This window comes from Schistocerca serialis, chromosome 6 (assembly GCF_023864345.2).
Source record: "Schistocerca serialis cubense isolate TAMUIC-IGC-003099 chromosome 6, iqSchSeri2.2, whole genome shotgun sequence".
Lineage (NCBI taxonomy): Eukaryota > Metazoa > Arthropoda > Insecta > Orthoptera > Acrididae > Schistocerca > Schistocerca serialis.
The window spans coordinates 715,876,486-715,893,555 of NC_064643.1; the positions used below are offsets into that span (position 1 = coordinate 715,876,486).

The 17,070-nt window shown below is 43.9% G+C and overlaps 1 protein-coding gene across 1 annotated transcript in view; it reads left to right on the top strand.

Moving 5' to 3' along the window:
- Positions 1-7,013: 7,013 nt before the first annotated feature.
- Positions 7,014-17,070, top strand: part of LOC126483650 (mucin-5AC-like) — a 223,299-nt gene continuing 213,242 nt past the window's right edge. The window contains exon 1 of the mRNA XM_050106710.1: positions 7,014-7,151. The gene's annotated coding sequence lies outside the window, so the exon portion shown is untranslated. The remainder of the gene's footprint in view (positions 7,152-17,070) is intronic.

The following is a 17,070-nucleotide window of genomic DNA, read 5'->3' on the forward strand; positions in this document are numbered from 1 at the left end:
TAGTTAGGTTTAAGTAGTTCTAAGTTCTAGGGGATTGATGACCATAGATGTTAAGTCCCATAGTGCTCAGAGCCATTTGAGCCTAATCTAATTCCCTCAGCATCACCCGACTTAATTCGACTACATTCCATTATCCTCCTTTTGGTTTTGTTGATGCTCATCTTGTATCTTCCTTTCAAGACACTGTCCATTCCGTTCAACTGCTCTTCCAAGTCCTTTGCTTTCTCTGACAGAATTACAATGTCATCGACGAACCTTCTCCATGGATTTTAATACCTACTCCGAATTTTTCTTTTGTTTCCTTTACTGCTTGCTCAATATACAGATTGAATAACATCGGGGAGAGGCTACAACCCTGTCTCACTCCCTTCCCAACCACTGCTTCCCTTTCATGTCCCTCGACTCTTATAACTGCCATCTGGTTTCTGTACAAATTGTAAATAGCTTTGCGCTCCCTGTATTTTACCCCTGCCACCCTCATAATTGGAAAGAGAGTGTTCCACTTGCAACTTATCTAGTGCAATAAATTACACACTTCTGTTACTGAAATAAATGCTTCTCACTATTATATAGACTCAGCATCAATGGGTGAGAAAAATAATTTAGAAATGGTGCAGAAAGTAGAGCTCAGATTATGAATGGTATAGAACGGAGACTTCAAATGAGTCGTGGAGAAAGGCAAGAATATCGTTTACGTCAGTGACTGTTTAATATTTACAATGAGAAAATCAAAAGGAAATACATTCAGTAGCGAAAAATACATCTAATCGGACTTGCAAAGAACTCAATAAGTGTTACTTGCAGATTCAGAGAATGAAAGGAATATTCCAGCAATGTAAGTAATAACGAAACTGTAGTAATGAGAATTAGGAAAAAATATTAAAGAACAACACAGAGACGAAAGATTGATGGCACTAAAATTAATCAATTAAAATAGTCCTGCCATCATGTAAGCAGAATTAAAGAAGATAACAGATGTTCAGGAGAAGTGAAGAACAGCATTACGGAAAGATATGAGTAATAAAAACGCCCTCATAAACACATAAGCGTACAAATAAAAAAATTCGTCACGAAGCCATTTGTGTAGAGCGCATGTCTCTACGGAAGTGAAAGTCATACATTGGGGACAGAAAAGATCAGACTGAAGGCAAAAATAATGAGGACGTGACGGAAAATTACCAGGAAAAGCTGCAAGGCAAGAAGAACATATCTGTAGTTACTGCAGGAGGTAAAGAAGGATGGAAATCCAATACGAAAATATAAAGAAGAAAAATGAAATGTGTATGGCATACCCATAGTCACCAAACGTTTCTCATAAATTTATCTGAGGGTGAGGTAGAGGGCAAAAATTCAGGAAGATAACCGAGAATAGGGCACTTTGATGATTTCAAGATCAGAACAAGTGATAGATAAAAGAAAGTGAATAAATAAATGCTCCTATATGTATATAATCAGCATGCAGCCATATTTAAATGTTAATTATGTTAAACAAATTCTTAACGACCTATGTCTTCATCATCCCGACACAACGAATAAACGGTAACTCACTGTATATTACTGATATATTATCGGTTGGAGCAGCGACGAAAGCAATCAGAAAAAGTATTCGTTTCAAGTAGCAGTTCTTTTTAGTTTTGTCTATTTGCTAACGGTTTCGGTACAGAGTACCGTCTTCAGGCCGTCTTATGCTCAAAAAGTCACAATATATGGATAAAGAAATAATTACAAAATATTTTCTGTCTATAATAGCAAACGTATGGCATAGGGCGTAGCTTTGAAATATATGTGTAGCCCCTTACCCCTGGCACACAGTCGTCACACTCACTAACCCAGACAGGTGTGTCAAATACTGAAAGTAAACGTCAGTGCTAAGCTGTAGACAGGAGCAAATTGCAGCCAGCAGTGATAAGAGCGCCCCCTATGTACAGAGACTCCTTTATTCTTGAGAAAGACTCACATGACAAAAAAATCTAAAGAAAAAAAAGCTTGAAATTTACGAAACTACATAATAAAACAAAAAATAAGACAATAAAACAGTCCCCACTGTAATAACATAAATTAAAAAATAGCAAGTTCAGGTAGCCATGTTTATATTCACCGCTTGTGTGGATTTATGTCATTAAACGACATCGATATGAGTACCAAAAATTTAATCAAGAGTGAGTCCAATGAAAACCTTAAATATTTTTTAAAATTTTATTTATTGTGCAGAAGTGGTACAAAAGCTGTATCACTTTTCAACATAATCTTCCCCACGCTCAATGCAAGTCCTCCAGCGCTTACAAAGTGATAAATTCCATTAGAAAAAAAAAAAATTCTTTTGGTAGTCCGCGCAACCACTCATGCACCGCGTGGTGTACGCCTTCATCAGAACGGGACTTCTTTCCTCCCATTGCGTCTTTGAGTAGTCCAAACATATGGAAATCACTTGGGGCAAGGTCTGGTGAGTATGGTGGATGAGAAAGACATTCAAAATGCAGGTCTGTTGTACGGGCAGTGTGGGGCCTTGCATTGTCATCTTGCAAAAGGACACCTGCTGACAGCAATCCACGTTGCTTTGATTTGTTTGCAGGCCGCAGATGATTTTTTAGGAGATCTGTGTACGATTCACTGGTGTCAGTGGTCCCTCTAGGCATGTAATGCTCCAAAATGATGCCTTTTTCGTCCCAGAAGAGTGTCAGCATAACCTTCCCTGCTGATGGTTCTGTTCGAAACTTCTTTGGTTTTGGTGATGAGGAATGGCGCCATTCCTTGCTCGCTCTCTTCGTTTCCAGTTGGTGGAAGTGAACCAAGATTTCGTCCCCAGTAACGATTCTTCTCGTTCAAAGCGCCGAAGAAGTTCTTCACAAGCATCAACACGTAGCTCTCTCATTTCAGGAGTCAGCTGCCGTGGCACCCATCTTGCAGACACTTTGTGAAACTGGAGCACATTATGCACAGTGTGGTGCGCTGACCCATAACTAATCTGTAAAATTGCTGCAATGTCATTCAGTGTCACTCGGCGGTTTTCCTTCACTATGGCTTCAACTGCTGCAATGTTCTGCGGAGTCACAACTCGTTGCGCCTGACCTGGACGAGGAGCATCTTCCACTGAAGTCACACCATTTGCGGACTTCCTACTCCATTCGTAGACTTGCTTTTGTGACAAACATGCATCACCGTACTGAACCTTCATTCGTCGATGAATTTCAATAGGTTTCACACCTTCACTACGCAAAAACCGAATAACAGAACGCTGTTCTCCCTGGTGCAAGTCGCAAGTGGAGCGGCCATCTTTATACTGATACTGCAACGGCATGTGTGCATCTGCACTATGCTGCCACCTACAGGCCATTCTGCACGCTGTTTGCAGCACGCTTGCCAACTTACAGGATAACGGCGCAAAATTTCCATTTGTTATTACAAATTTAACGTTTTTATTTGATTCACCCTCTTAATAGCATTGTAGATAGAAAAACCCGCCCGGCTAGCCGCGCGGTCTAACGCGCTGCTTCCCGAGCGGAAGGCGTGTGCTGGTCCCCGGCACGAATCCTCCCGACGGATTAGTGTCGGGGTCCGGTGTGCTGGCCAGCCTGTGGATAGTTTTTAAAGCGGTTTTCCATCTGCCTCGGCGAATGCGGGCTGGTTCCCCTCATTGCGCCTCAGTTACACTATGTCAGCGATTGCTACGCATACACTGTCTCCACCTACGCGTACACCATAATTACTCTACCACGCAAACATTTGCGGCTACACTCGTCTCTTATGAGACGTTCCCGGAGGAGGAGGTTCACTGGGGGCCGAACCGCACAATAACCTTGGGTTCGGTGTGGGGCGGCGGTGGGGTGAGTGGACTGCTGTGGCCTGTTGTGGTGTTGTGAACCACTGAGGGTTACGTCGGGACGAAGCCTCTCCGTCGTTTCTAGGTCCCCAGTTCAATACACAATGTACACAATACACTGAAAACACAAAATTTGTTTGAAAAGTCATTCAGCCTCCAGGAGGGACGAGCGGGCCAATATGGCTACGTATTACTCTGTTTGTGTCACTCGACGATCTTTGGACAGTTCTCCAGGGCCATGTTTATTCCATCAGGGTCCATGCGTACGCTTGGGCTCTCGGCGACACGTATGTAGTGTGCATTTGTGAGAGGTTGAATTGATGGGCTTTGGTAGTAGGATTAGGCTACAACACTGATTCATACAATCGTGTCGTGCTGTGAATATATCCTATTTTAGCACTTTAATCCAATAATCACGCTGTAACACTGGTAGTGCTGTATATCTATGAGTGATGGACGTAATTACGTCGTGCATCAGCAATTTACATACTCGCCGATGGGGTGTTCGTGTAAGTGGGTACACTGACAAACGAAAATGTCTTATCGATACTTCATTTTTTTGTCGGGAAATCTAAGAAAGAAATGTGTGTATTTTATGATATAAAACGAATATCTTATGTCAAATACGTTCTCACAAATTTCTAAGGAAAAGTGAATCAGGTCGTGTACATTTTAAAAACTTATCCTTGCAGGAAATACTTGTACAAGTTGGTGGACAATAATATCGCATAATAGTCAATTTAAACACGTATATTCAAAATAAATCTTTGTTTTACAATAGTTATAGCATTGTAATGTCCGCCCATGGTAGCTGAGTGGTCACGCGACGGAATGTCATACCTAACGGCCCGGGTTCGATTCCCGGCTGGGTGGGAAATTTTCTCAGCTCAGCGACTGGGTGTTGTGTTGTCCTTATCATCATTATTTCATCCCCATCGACACGCAAGTCGCCGAAGTGGCGTCAGCTCGAAAGATTTGCAGCAGGCGAACGGTCTGCCCGACGGGAGGCCCTAGCTACACGGCATTTCCGTTATCGTTGTAATATCGGGTGTTTCATTTGAAAAGAAAAACTTTGTAGTCTTATACGTCAGTTAAATGTACGCCAAGTTTCTATCTTCACTAATACAGAAGATATAGTCTTGTGAAATCGTACGAATATTTTTTAATACCCTGCATGTAATGGAATGGTTTTTATTACGGTATATCCATAATTTTTGCTCTTGGACCGTCTAAGTACATCTGAATGAAACACAATTTGCGTGCCATAAGCGTTTCGCCTTTACTCTCTGCAAGGCATCTTCAGTGGCATGTTGTGTGGACGATTTCCCACATGTTATATTTTTGTTCCATTTTTGGTACTGTTCCTCTTCTTACAATTGCCACTTCCGTTTTTTGTTTTCCACATTTTACAGCACTAGTAACTGAACACTTGTTCTTTTTTTTCAATAACAGCACCAAAAATGGAACGAAAACATAGCATATAGAGAATTGTCCACACAACGTACCACTGAAGATGCCTTGCAAAGAATAAAGGCGAAACGCATATGGCACGGAAATTGTCTTTCAGTCAGTTGTAGTTAGACGGTCCAAAAGTACAATACTGGCCATTAAAACTGCTACACCACGACGATGACGTGCTACAGACGCGAAATTTAACCGACAGGAAGAAGATGCTGTGATATGCAAATGATTAGCTTTTCAGAGCATTCACGCAAGGTTGGCGACACCTACAACATGCTGACATGAGGAAAGTTTCCAACCGATTTCTCATACACAAACAGCAGTTGACCGGCGTTGCCTGGTAAAACGTTGTTGTGATGCCACGTGCAAGGACGAGAAATGCGTACCATCACGTTTCCGACTATGATAAAGATCGGATTGTAGCCTATCGCGATTGCGGTTTATCGTATCGCGACATTGCTGCTCGCGTTGGTCGAGATCCAACGACTGTTAGCAGAATATGGAATCGGTGGGTTCAGGAGGGTAATACGGAACGCCGTGCTGGATCCCAACGGCCTCGTATCACTAGCAGTCGAGATGACAGGCATCTTATGCGCATGGCTGTAACGGATCGTGCCGCCACGTCTCGATCCCTGAGTCAACAGATGGGGACGTTTGCAAGACAACAACCATCTGCACGAACAGTTGGACGACGTTTGCAGCAGCATGGACTATCAGCTCGGAGACCGTGGATGCGGTTACCCTTGACGCTGCATCACAGACAGGAGCGCCTGCGATGGTGTGCTCAACGACGAACCTGGGTGGACTAATGGCAAAACGTCATGTTTTCGGATGGATCCAGGTTCTGTTTACAGCATCACGATGGTTGGATCCGTGTTTGGCAACATCGCGGTGAACGCACATTGGAAGCGTGTATTCGTCATCGCCATACTGGCGTATCACCCGGCATGATGGTATGGGGTGCCATTGGTTACACGTCTCGGTCACCTCTTGTTCGCATTGACGGCACTTTGAACAGTGGACGTTACATTCCAGATGTGTTACGACCCGTGGCTCTACCCTTCATTCGATCCCTGCGAAACGCTACATTTCTGCAGGATAATGCACGGCCGCATGTTGCAGGTCCTGTACGGGCCTTTCTGCATACAGAAAATGTTCGATTGCTGCCCTGGCCAGCACATTCCGCAGATCTCTCACCAACTGAAAACGTCTGGTCAATGGTGGCCGAGCAACTGGCTCGTCGCAAAACGCCAGTCACTACTCTTGATGAACTGTGGTATCGTGTTGAAGCTGCATGGGCAGCTGTACCTGTACACGCCATCCAAACTCTGTTTGACTCAATGCCCAGGCGTATCAAGGCCGTTATTAAGGCCAGAGATGGTTGTTCTGGTTGCTGATTTCTCACGATCTATGCACCCAAATTGCGTGAAAATGTAATCACATGTCAGTTCTAGTATAATGTATTTGTCCAATCTGCATTTCTTCTTGGTGTAGCAATGTTAATGGCGAGTAGTGTAAAAATTAACAATATACCGTAATATCACACGCAACTGAGGAAGACAGGACTACAGAAGTTGAAGACGGGGATGGTTTTTAAGAACGTAGTTTTGGGTTTGAGTTGCAGGAGACGGTGCAGCCGGCAGCAGGGGCGCCCCCACCTCGGCGTTGGTAGCCGAGCAGAGGTGGGTGGGGGGCGCGGGGAGAGCCGCGCACAGAGGCTATAAGAGGGGCGCGCCGGCCGCCGCCGCACTCCGACAGTCTGCTGTGCGCGTGTTCGTTCTCTCCCTCTGGCACTGTGCGCGTGTTAACCTGCACCCGGACCTGGCCGCGCCTGTCGGGATATCCACCGTCTGCTAGCGATCTCCACTCGGTGAGTACGCGGCGCCGCACAATCTCCACACCCGCCCGCGACTCCACGCCGCAGATTCTCGACTCGCAAGCCGGCGCTAGTGGAACGCGACACAAAGTGGGCCGCCGCGCCTGGACTCCCGAGCGAGTTAAGGGCGGCTCGCCTCGCCTCGCTTTCGTCGGAACACTCGATGGTGGATTAACAACACTGCGGACGCTGTGCGCTCGTCTGAGAGTGTGTAGCGTTCGAATCTCCGGGTAACGTGCGCTCGTCGTTTCTACGAAGGAGGACGCCGATTGTGCTCAGGAATTTTAACAACTGCCGTCTAGCAGACAATGTATTACACGGCAAAACGAGCCGTAGACGTCGCCATAGCAGGAACTAGCTTCGTCACATTACCGCGTATGATCACGCTCCAGTTCAAAGTGGTGCGCGTTCTCAGTGGCAGTTGTGACAGTAAAGAACGCGAAAAGTGCAAGCAAAATGCAATAGTTGAGTAAGTCGACGGGGTGTCAGTTACTTAAATATCCTGTTGACAATGTGGATAAATAGAATGAGATTGGAAGTTTGGAAGGTAGGAGACGAGGTACTGGCAGAAGTAAAGCTGTGAGGAGGGGGCGTGAGTCGTGCTTGGGTAGCTGAGTTGGTAGAGCACTTGCCCGCGAAAGGCAAAGGTCCCGAGTTCGAGTCTCGGCGTGGGACACAGTTTTGATCTGCCAGGAAGTTTCAATGTGGATAAACTTTTTTTTTTTTTTTTTGGGGGGGGGGGGGGGGGTGTAGCAATTCCTGCGACATTACGAACGAGAATTGAAATACCAACTTTGGGAAAAATTCACAGCTTTTAAATTGCTTATACCGTTCGAACAGGCCACGAAGGCCCAATGGTACCGATCGGCCACCTTGTCCTCCTCAGCGCTTAGGCATCACCGAACGCGGATGCACAGGGGCATGTGGTCAGCACATCACTCTCCCGACTGTTGTCAGTGTTCGTGACCGGAGCCGCTGCTTCTAAGTTAAGTAGCTCCTCAATTTACCTGACAAGGGTCGAGTGCACCCCTCTTTCCCAACAGTACTCAGCAGACCAGGACGGTGACCCATCCAACTGCTAGCCAGGACAGACGGCGCTTAACTTCAGTGAGATGAGGGGAGCCGGTGTTACCACTGCAGCAAGGCCGTTGAGGCTTTTAAATTGTAGCAATTGCTAGTGAAACTGGTTTTCACACACAGACTCTCTTGGGGGCTTATAACGAGATATTCTAGAATACTTACGTGAACTGGTTCAAATACAAAAACCAATATGTGAAAACCAAAAATCTTCTAATACTCCAGGACAGCCACAGAGGACGCCTTGTTAAAAGGCGAAACGAGTCGGGATGCACGAACAAAAATTCGTATTTGTGCTCAGGAATTTTTATAACCACCGCCTAGTAGACAATGTATTACACGACAAAGCGGGCCGTAGACGTTGCCATAACAGGAACTTACTTCGTAAAAAGGCGTCCCTTACTTACTACTACAATTTATATTTAGCTGCTGCAAAAAATGGCTACCACAAGAAACTTGTTCGTTACTTTTATGTCCGAGAACGGAGCTTCAAGGGTAGCCAGGAAGCAGTGAGAAACATTGTTCTGTTCATGCGATTTGAATAGAAAGTTGCCAGAATAAACTAGACTACATACTTTCAAAGCAGGCATACTAGATTACATTTTTACGAAAAAATGAACATCATTTGATTAGTTTATTCAGGAAAAACATGGATTCAGACTCATTACAACGCGAATAAACGTTGTCACAGCGATAATCTGCGAAGAATGTTGACAAACAAAGAAATGCTGATATCAGTGTTCAGTTGATGTCCTATGCACGCGTTAAAGACGTGTAGGGTGTACGCACTCAACTTGTAACAACGCTGTGTACGCAAGTACTACCTCAGCTGCCGGCCGGAGTGGCCGTGCGGTTATAGGCGCTACAGTCTGGAACCGCGTGACCGCTACGGTCGCAGGTTCGAATCCTGCCTCGGGCATGGATGTGTGTGATGTCCTTAGGTTAGTTAGGTTTAAGTAGTTCTAAGTTCTAGGGGACTGATGACCACAGTAGTTAAGTCCCATAGTGCTCAGAGCCATTTGAACCATTTGAACTACCTCAGCTACTTGTGTTTCTGTTGTAAACACGACGGTTTTGCCACTATGACCAGTTCTTCAATTTACTTTGGCGTGTAATACGTGCTGACGGAATGTCAGTCCACGTGTGCGAGTCGAGTGAAGGCTTCTTAGCAAACAGAATACAGCACGCCGTTCCCGACGGAGAGACATCGCAATAAGCGAAAGTAGTATCGGGCGTCCGCAAAGAAAGTGTGATAGGGCGTTGCTGTTCACAATATACATAAATTCTCTGGTAGATACCATCTGCAGGTTTCTACGGCCGCTTGCAGGCCGTGTAATTCTACACAGGAAGGCTGTTAGAAAAAGTCTTACGAAATGCAGGAAGACTGGAACTTATCAACGCTTTGTGTAAAGACCGGTAGCTGACTCGCGACAAAAGTACGCGTATTACAGCCGAACTATAGCTGCAATCAATCAGAGTTATCAAATATCTGGTGCATGCATTCATACTGATTTCTGGTGGAACGATCACATAAATTTGGTTGCGTGGAAGCCATATGTTTAAACTAATATTAACTAGCTTACTCCTAAGGAAGGGTCGTTCATATACGTAGGACATCGTGTGCAGAAGTCTTGCCCGACCCTTTATTATCGTTCGTAGGCTAGGGGCCGATACTTGAGACTAACTTGGATGTAAGGAAAAGATAGGAAATCGTTCAGAAAAGAGTTGCATCATCCGTCACGGATTTGCTTATTCTGACCGAAGACTATCAGAAATTCTACACAAATTCCGGTGGGAAGATATATTTCAAACTTGTGCGTTACCTAAAGGGTTGGTCTTACAACCCTGAGAGCGAACAGTTGATGGGGAAAGAACATATTTCATGTTGGTACAGATATCTCTCGTAATTGTCATGGAGGTAACATTAGATATATTCGGGCATAAGATTCCCGGAATAGAATGGGAAGAAGCCAAAATGATGGTACTACAGTTTCTTATCTTTTCCACACGCCTTGCGCAGACATAGATAGGTTTATATTTTTTAAATGGATATATCTCGGTTTATATTTTTTAGCTGGGTCGACTTTTCCGCTTTGTAGAAGACATAGCCGGGTTTACATTTTTCTATTTTATCGACTCTTCCTGATACAATACAAGACGTCTGACACTCTATTACGCTTTGATTTATAGTTTGTGTGTCGTACAGGACGCATTAACTTCTGTAACGTCTCTATGACATCGGCATCGTCAGAAGCTTAGCACTAGCTTTGCTGGATAGCGAAGTAAAAGTAACTGAGCCACACCCTTTGTTGAAGGCAGTATCTCAGCATTCGCGAGGCAGAAGTAAGGGAAACCAGTATGTAAAAGTTAAATGACGAAGGTCGTACGGGAGACGTATTCCTGCTGCTACGGGTATTTATAGTTTCTACGAGATTAGTTATTCGTGATTTAATGCCAGACACACTGGGATGTTATCACCGATAAAACAATAGAACACGCATAACAAGAAGCAAAATAAAAAAGTGCAAATAAAAAAGTGTAAATAAAAAAGTGTAAATAAAAAAGTGTATATAAAGAGATGTGAGTCTGGTTCGATGGCTTGTTAGCTAAGTGTCTCTCTACTAATTCAAAAGTCTAGGTTTCAACCCCAGCTGGCCAAAGCTCGGTTCCCTGTCATGTTTCGTGAATTTGATCTCTCAGGGTTGAAAGTATACGGTAATATTCCAGTAACATGGATGCGAAGACGAGCCGTTAGCAACATTTTTGGATTGAGTCCCGATCTAAATAGGCCCTAATTTCACCCATTGTTCATTGCTGAGGAATGTGGTATGTACATGAAGAGTGGGGCACCGGCACATTTTGCTGATGATATGAGACCACGCGACAGTATGGAACAAGGTGAATAGGTCGAGCAAGGCCACTTCTTTGGCCAACACCCTCACCCGATCCCATTTTTCAGGTTTTTTTCTGTTGTTCGTCATCTCTAAGGTGAAGAGTATAGCCTCGCTGCTGATACGAGATAATCCGTGTGTGTCTGAAACTGACTGCAGGACGAGCCCAGTGTTGCATCCGTGGAACACGGCCTTCAGTAGGACCAAGCGTACAGTCAATTGTTTCGCATATAACGCGCCGAAGCACCGTTGTATTTCTTGTTAAGATAGGTCATGGGTGAAAGTTGGGCACAATTAGATGGAGACTCAAGCGACAATTTTACATTACTAATAAGTTTGTACTAATTACAACAGTACAGCACCTTGAAGTCACTGGAGCTCGTGGGCATTTATTCGCAGTTATCTCGTTAACGGATCACGTGGACACAAGTTCATGGGAACGTTGTTGCTTGTCATATATTTTCACCCGTGTCAGTTTTCGCTATTGTAATACGCCTGTGTAGAACCCTATAGCTGTTTCGTGACACGGTCCTCAAGTCGGAAGAGGATAAGGGCAAACAACCTGGAGCAGAAACATGAGCGGTACTCTGGTAATCAAACCAAACGCTGGTCTGTGGATCTCATTAGTTTTTAATAAAGCGTAATAAGGGACCGTAGGCCAATACATAGTATTCCTTAAAAAAACTGAACGAAAATAAAATTCGGCAGTGGTGCGCACGAATTGTTCTTGCAACTGACTTCTTCAGCGACTGCAACATTTCTATCAAGTCGATAGAAGTACCGATGAGAATCTCGTAGGCTAAGATCACCATAATGATTCCAGAGTGGAGTTACGAATGCCTACTTGACGAAGTCGGTCAAGCAACCGCGTTTTATGGTAACTTCTTCTTACGGATCCTGATTTCTCCGGAACTGAGTGGTACTTCTACGCTTATCTAGTGAAAGAAGATGTGTCGCCTTTGTTTCTCATGAGTATATCGTAATATGTCTTTCCCATCTTCTGCAGTTGCTACTTCTTAACTAATAAGGTGCTTCTAAATACCCATTAAATACTTCGAGATTCTGTTGGAGGAACCAAGTAGATGTCTTCTTCACGAGGGCTTAGTCTAAAACAAACACGTGAAATAGTGTATTCCGCTCTCCCACCACTATGGTAATCATTATACCTGTAACTAGTTTGGTAGCAGTATCTAACACTAAACTCTATAGCTGTTGCGCGAAACGATGCAGAGAAGGTAGAGACACCGAGTGCCTGACAGCTGAAGACTGCACGATTGATCTGTAACTTAGCGTTCGGCATTAGCTAATTGGTTACACGTGTTCATTGATCTTTCACGCAAAAGCGACGACACGATAAAATGAATTACACAACACTAATGTTCCTGTATCTCACAATAGGTACGTTTGTAGACATTTGTTTGTTTACAGAATGATACTTATTTGATTTTCGGTATAGCTTTACTAAGTTTCTAAGGGGGATTTAGAGACAGTCTGTCCCTTCCCTCCTGTGCAAAGTAGACGGTACCACGTACCGGTGTTTTTCAGTTTCCCTTGTGCTGCACTCTCTATTGGAACTGCGAAAATGTATATGCCAGCCGCTCTGTTTATGTCATAAATACTACTATTTTGCAGTTGCGCTTCGTGATAAATGACTGGATGAGATTCTTATATGAAATTACACAAGCGCGTTTTTCAAGTAACGTATAAAGTATTGCTATTTGCGAATTCACCGAACTGCGTCGCACATGTATTCTACAGTCGTACCAACACAGCAAATGCTTCACGACGTGCGCATTTCGTTTTCGATCATCACAAATCTTTGGTTGTAAAACGAAACACGCAACCCACAAACCCAGCTCCGCTCAATCATTTCGCTGGAAGAGAGTTTTGAAAGCGACCTCCTCCGTGTGCAGAGCACGCTTTTCAAGTTTCTCCCAATGAGTACCGGTCTGCGTGTGCCTTCATCAGTACCTCAGTCACATGCTAATTCGACTTTCTATCGCTTGGAAAAGCCATTCCACGCAACGAGTCATACGTCCGCGCTGATTCCCCTGGGACTGTTCTCAGACCGTACACGTTGCATTATATTTGTGTCTCTTCAATGCCAACTTCAAGTACTGCTTAAGTCGTCAAACGCACATAGATGAACACTTTCCTTTTTTGCCTGAAGCTACTCGAAATACTTCGTGACATATTGAAACAGGTCATAATATTGATGTACACTCTCTGTCGGATTTAGATTTTGACCTGAAGCGGTGCAACACAGGGCAGAGCTCGGCTCCTAACGCGAATCCAGCGACGTAACGTTCTGCCTAACAGTCACTTCCGTAGTTAACTTGCCTCTCGGAGAAAGAGCTCTTTCCCTGCTGTACGCGCTAATGTTGCAGTCGCGAAGCGAAACGTCGGATCGTTGATGTTGTGTCAGGACTTCTTTCGTGAGGTTAAAGCGGAAACGAGACATTAACTTTCTGAATAATTGCACGATTTGATGACGTCTGACTTAGGGATAACAATAAAAGACACTCATTACTCAATAACCATTCGAACTGCCATGAAAAAATAACAATTTAAAACCCAAAAATTATGAGGTGTTCAAAAAGCCACGTATCTGTATGAAGGTACTTTACTCACAACTACCTGTTTCACATCTACATCTACATTTATACTCCGCAAGCCACCCAACGGTATGTGGCGGAGGGCACTTTACGTGCCACTGTCATTACCTCCCTTTCCTGTTACAGTCGCGTATGGTTCGCGGGAAGAACGACTGCCGGAAAGCCTCCGTGTGCGCTCGAATCTCTCTAATTTTACATTCGTGATATCCTCGGGAGGTATAAGTAGGGGGAAGCAATATATTCGATACTTCATCCAGAAACGCACCCTCTCGAAACCTGGACAGCATGCTACACCGCGATGCAGAGCGCCTCTCTTGCAGAGTCTGCCACTTGAGTTTGCTAAACATCTCCGTAACTCTATCACGCTTACCAAATAACCCTGTGACGAAACGCGCCGCTCTTCTTTGGATCTTCTCTATCTCCTCTGTCAACCAGACCTGGTACGGATCCCACACTGATGAGCAATACTCAAGTATAGGTCGAACGAGTGTTTTGTAAGCCACCTCCTTTGTTGATGGACTACATTTTCTAAGGACTCTCCCAATGAATCTCAGCCTGGCACCCGCCTTACTAACAATTAATTTTATATGATCATTCCACTTGAAATCGTTCCATACGCACACTCCCAGATATTTTACAGAACTAACTGCTACCAGTGTTTATTCCGCTATCATATAATCATACAATAAATAATCCTTCTTTCCATGTATTCGCAATACATTACATTTGTCTGTGTCTGTGTCATATGTCAGTATAGACGCAGCTTCAGGTTTTATAGTGATTATATTTTCATAATTTGGGAGTCCCAGCATTCTGGGAATTATCCACGTTATGAATCAAACCACATTGGTGAGTTGTTATAACAAAATTGAGTACACCCAAATGACGGTTGTGAAAAATATACACAGTATGACTGCTGATTCAGTCAGGCCGGATAGCACCCCATAATATATATTGCAGGGTTCGGTAGACACCAGCTTCATAAAACTTAAAATCCTGTATGATGTGCGTACATCTGCCGTATTGCTAACAGGCCGATGTGGTGAAAGAAGCCCTTGGAGACTAGCAATACACTTCAGTTCTACCTCCATTGGTTTTTTACAACTGGTGCTTAACAAATTCCCTAATATATCCCACGTGATGTTATCCGTCTTGGCTGATTCAGCTGTCATGCTTTACGCATTTTTGGCAAACATGTTTTGGGTGTACTCAATTTTATAACGACAACCCACCAACGTGGTTTGGTTCTTAATATGGTTAACTTACAGAGTGCTCGGACTCCGTAATTGTCATTCTACATTGTAACTGTTATACGAGGGTAATCCCAAAAGTAAGGTCTCCTATTTTTATAAGTACATAGACCTGTTTATTTCTACAATGGTTTACATCAGTTTACAGCTTGAATATTTAGCTATTTTTCGACATAATCACCATTTCTGTCGATGCTTTTTTGTAGACGTCGTGGCAATTTTTGTACGCCCGTGTCATACCAGCTCGCCGCCATGCTGTTCAGAAAGTTATGAACCTCTTCTTTCACCTCGTCGTCAGAGCTGAATCGCTTTCCGGCCAAATGTTCTTTTAACCTAGGGAACGGGTGTTAGTCACTGGGCGCCAAGTCAGGACTGTAGGGTGGGTGGGTGATTATGTTCCACTGACACGGTTGCAAGAGAGCAACGGTTTGCCGAGCGATGTGTGGGCGAGCGTTGTCATGGAGAATCTGTACGCCCTTGCTCAACATTCCTCTTCTCCGTTCTGAATTGCCCGTTTGAGTTTTTCCAGAGATTCACAGTACCTGTCAGCGTTAACTGTGGTCCCAGTGATTCACATCCGACGACAAGGTGAAAGAAGAGGTTCATAACTTTCTGAACAGCATGGCGGCGAGCTAGTATGACATGGGCATACAAAAACTGCCACAGCGTCTACAAAAATGCATCGACAGAAACGGTGATTATGTCGAAAAATAGCTAAGTGTTCAAGCTATAAACTGATGTATTCCATTGTAGAAATAAACAGGTCTATGTATTTTTAAAAAAAATAGGAGACCTTACTTTTGGGATTACTCTCGTAAAACCTCAAGACGCGTCTTTATTGACGTGAAACCGGTAGCTGTGAATAAAGCACCTTCATACAGCTAAGCGGCTTTTGGAAGCACGTCATCACTCATGACTCTGTAATTATTGTAAGATTTATGATAACTTGAATGATAAACAATAAATAAAAAACAATAAAGCTTTCACTGTGATAAAAATCTGAAACTTGTCTTGTTCATCCTGTATCAAGAAAAAAAATCAAAGATCCGTGATAATTGCAGACGACGCTGTATCAGCCGTCAGAGACTGGAGGAGGTAGCTTCTTAAATTGACTTGCATGTATCGTTTGTGGTGACAGTGCGCATCGAAAGCCACGTGGAAAGCCAGGGATACATATCCACAAAGAACAGTAGGATAGACGAGGTAGGTCAGTTCACATATCTCGGTGAAAGCACACAACTGGACAGCTAACTGGAAGAATCACAGAACTGGAGGTGGCGCTACTGTAGCCGGATGTGTTGATGGCCTGTGACCTTGCGGGCAGCCCCCGCCTCTCGGGTTACCTGCGGCCAGCTGCACTGCTTCCCGATCGCTGGACCTGTCCGTGGCGTGGCGCGAGGAGCAAATCTTGGTTTACTAGCAAGGTACAAGGCGCGAGTGATCGATGGCTCTATAGTGACGACGTACATTTAGGTTCCTCACATTACAACGTCACAAAGAAAGCTGCGACGTAAAAATAAACCAGAGGTGTACACAGATTAGAGATTAGATAAGATTAGTTTTTCGTTCCATAGATCCGTGCTGAGAAGATCCTCGTGGATGTGGAACATGTCAATTTTTTTTAAGCTGAAATAACAATACTAATAGTATGAGTTTATACAATACATTATTTTTTTAAGCTGAAATAACAATGCTAATAGTATCAGTATAGACAATAAATCATTTGTTTCTATTAAAAAATTCATCAATGGAGTAGAAGGAGTTGGCCACTGGTAAGTCTTTCAGGCTCCTTTTAAACTGATCTTTATTTGTAACTAAATTTTTTTATGTTTGCTGGCAAATTATTGAAGATGAGTGTTCCTGAGTAGTGGACCCCTTTTTGAACTAAAGTAAATGCTTTGAAGTCCTTGTGCAGATCATTTTTGTTCCTGGTATTGTATGTATGAACTGAGCTGTTCGTTGGAAAAAAAGAGATATATTATTCAGGACAACATTCCGCTTTTAACCTGCAAATGCTTGACTGTTAGCCAGGCAGAGAAGCTGCCGCACGTTATCAGCAGAACGGGCAAGCTGCTTTGCT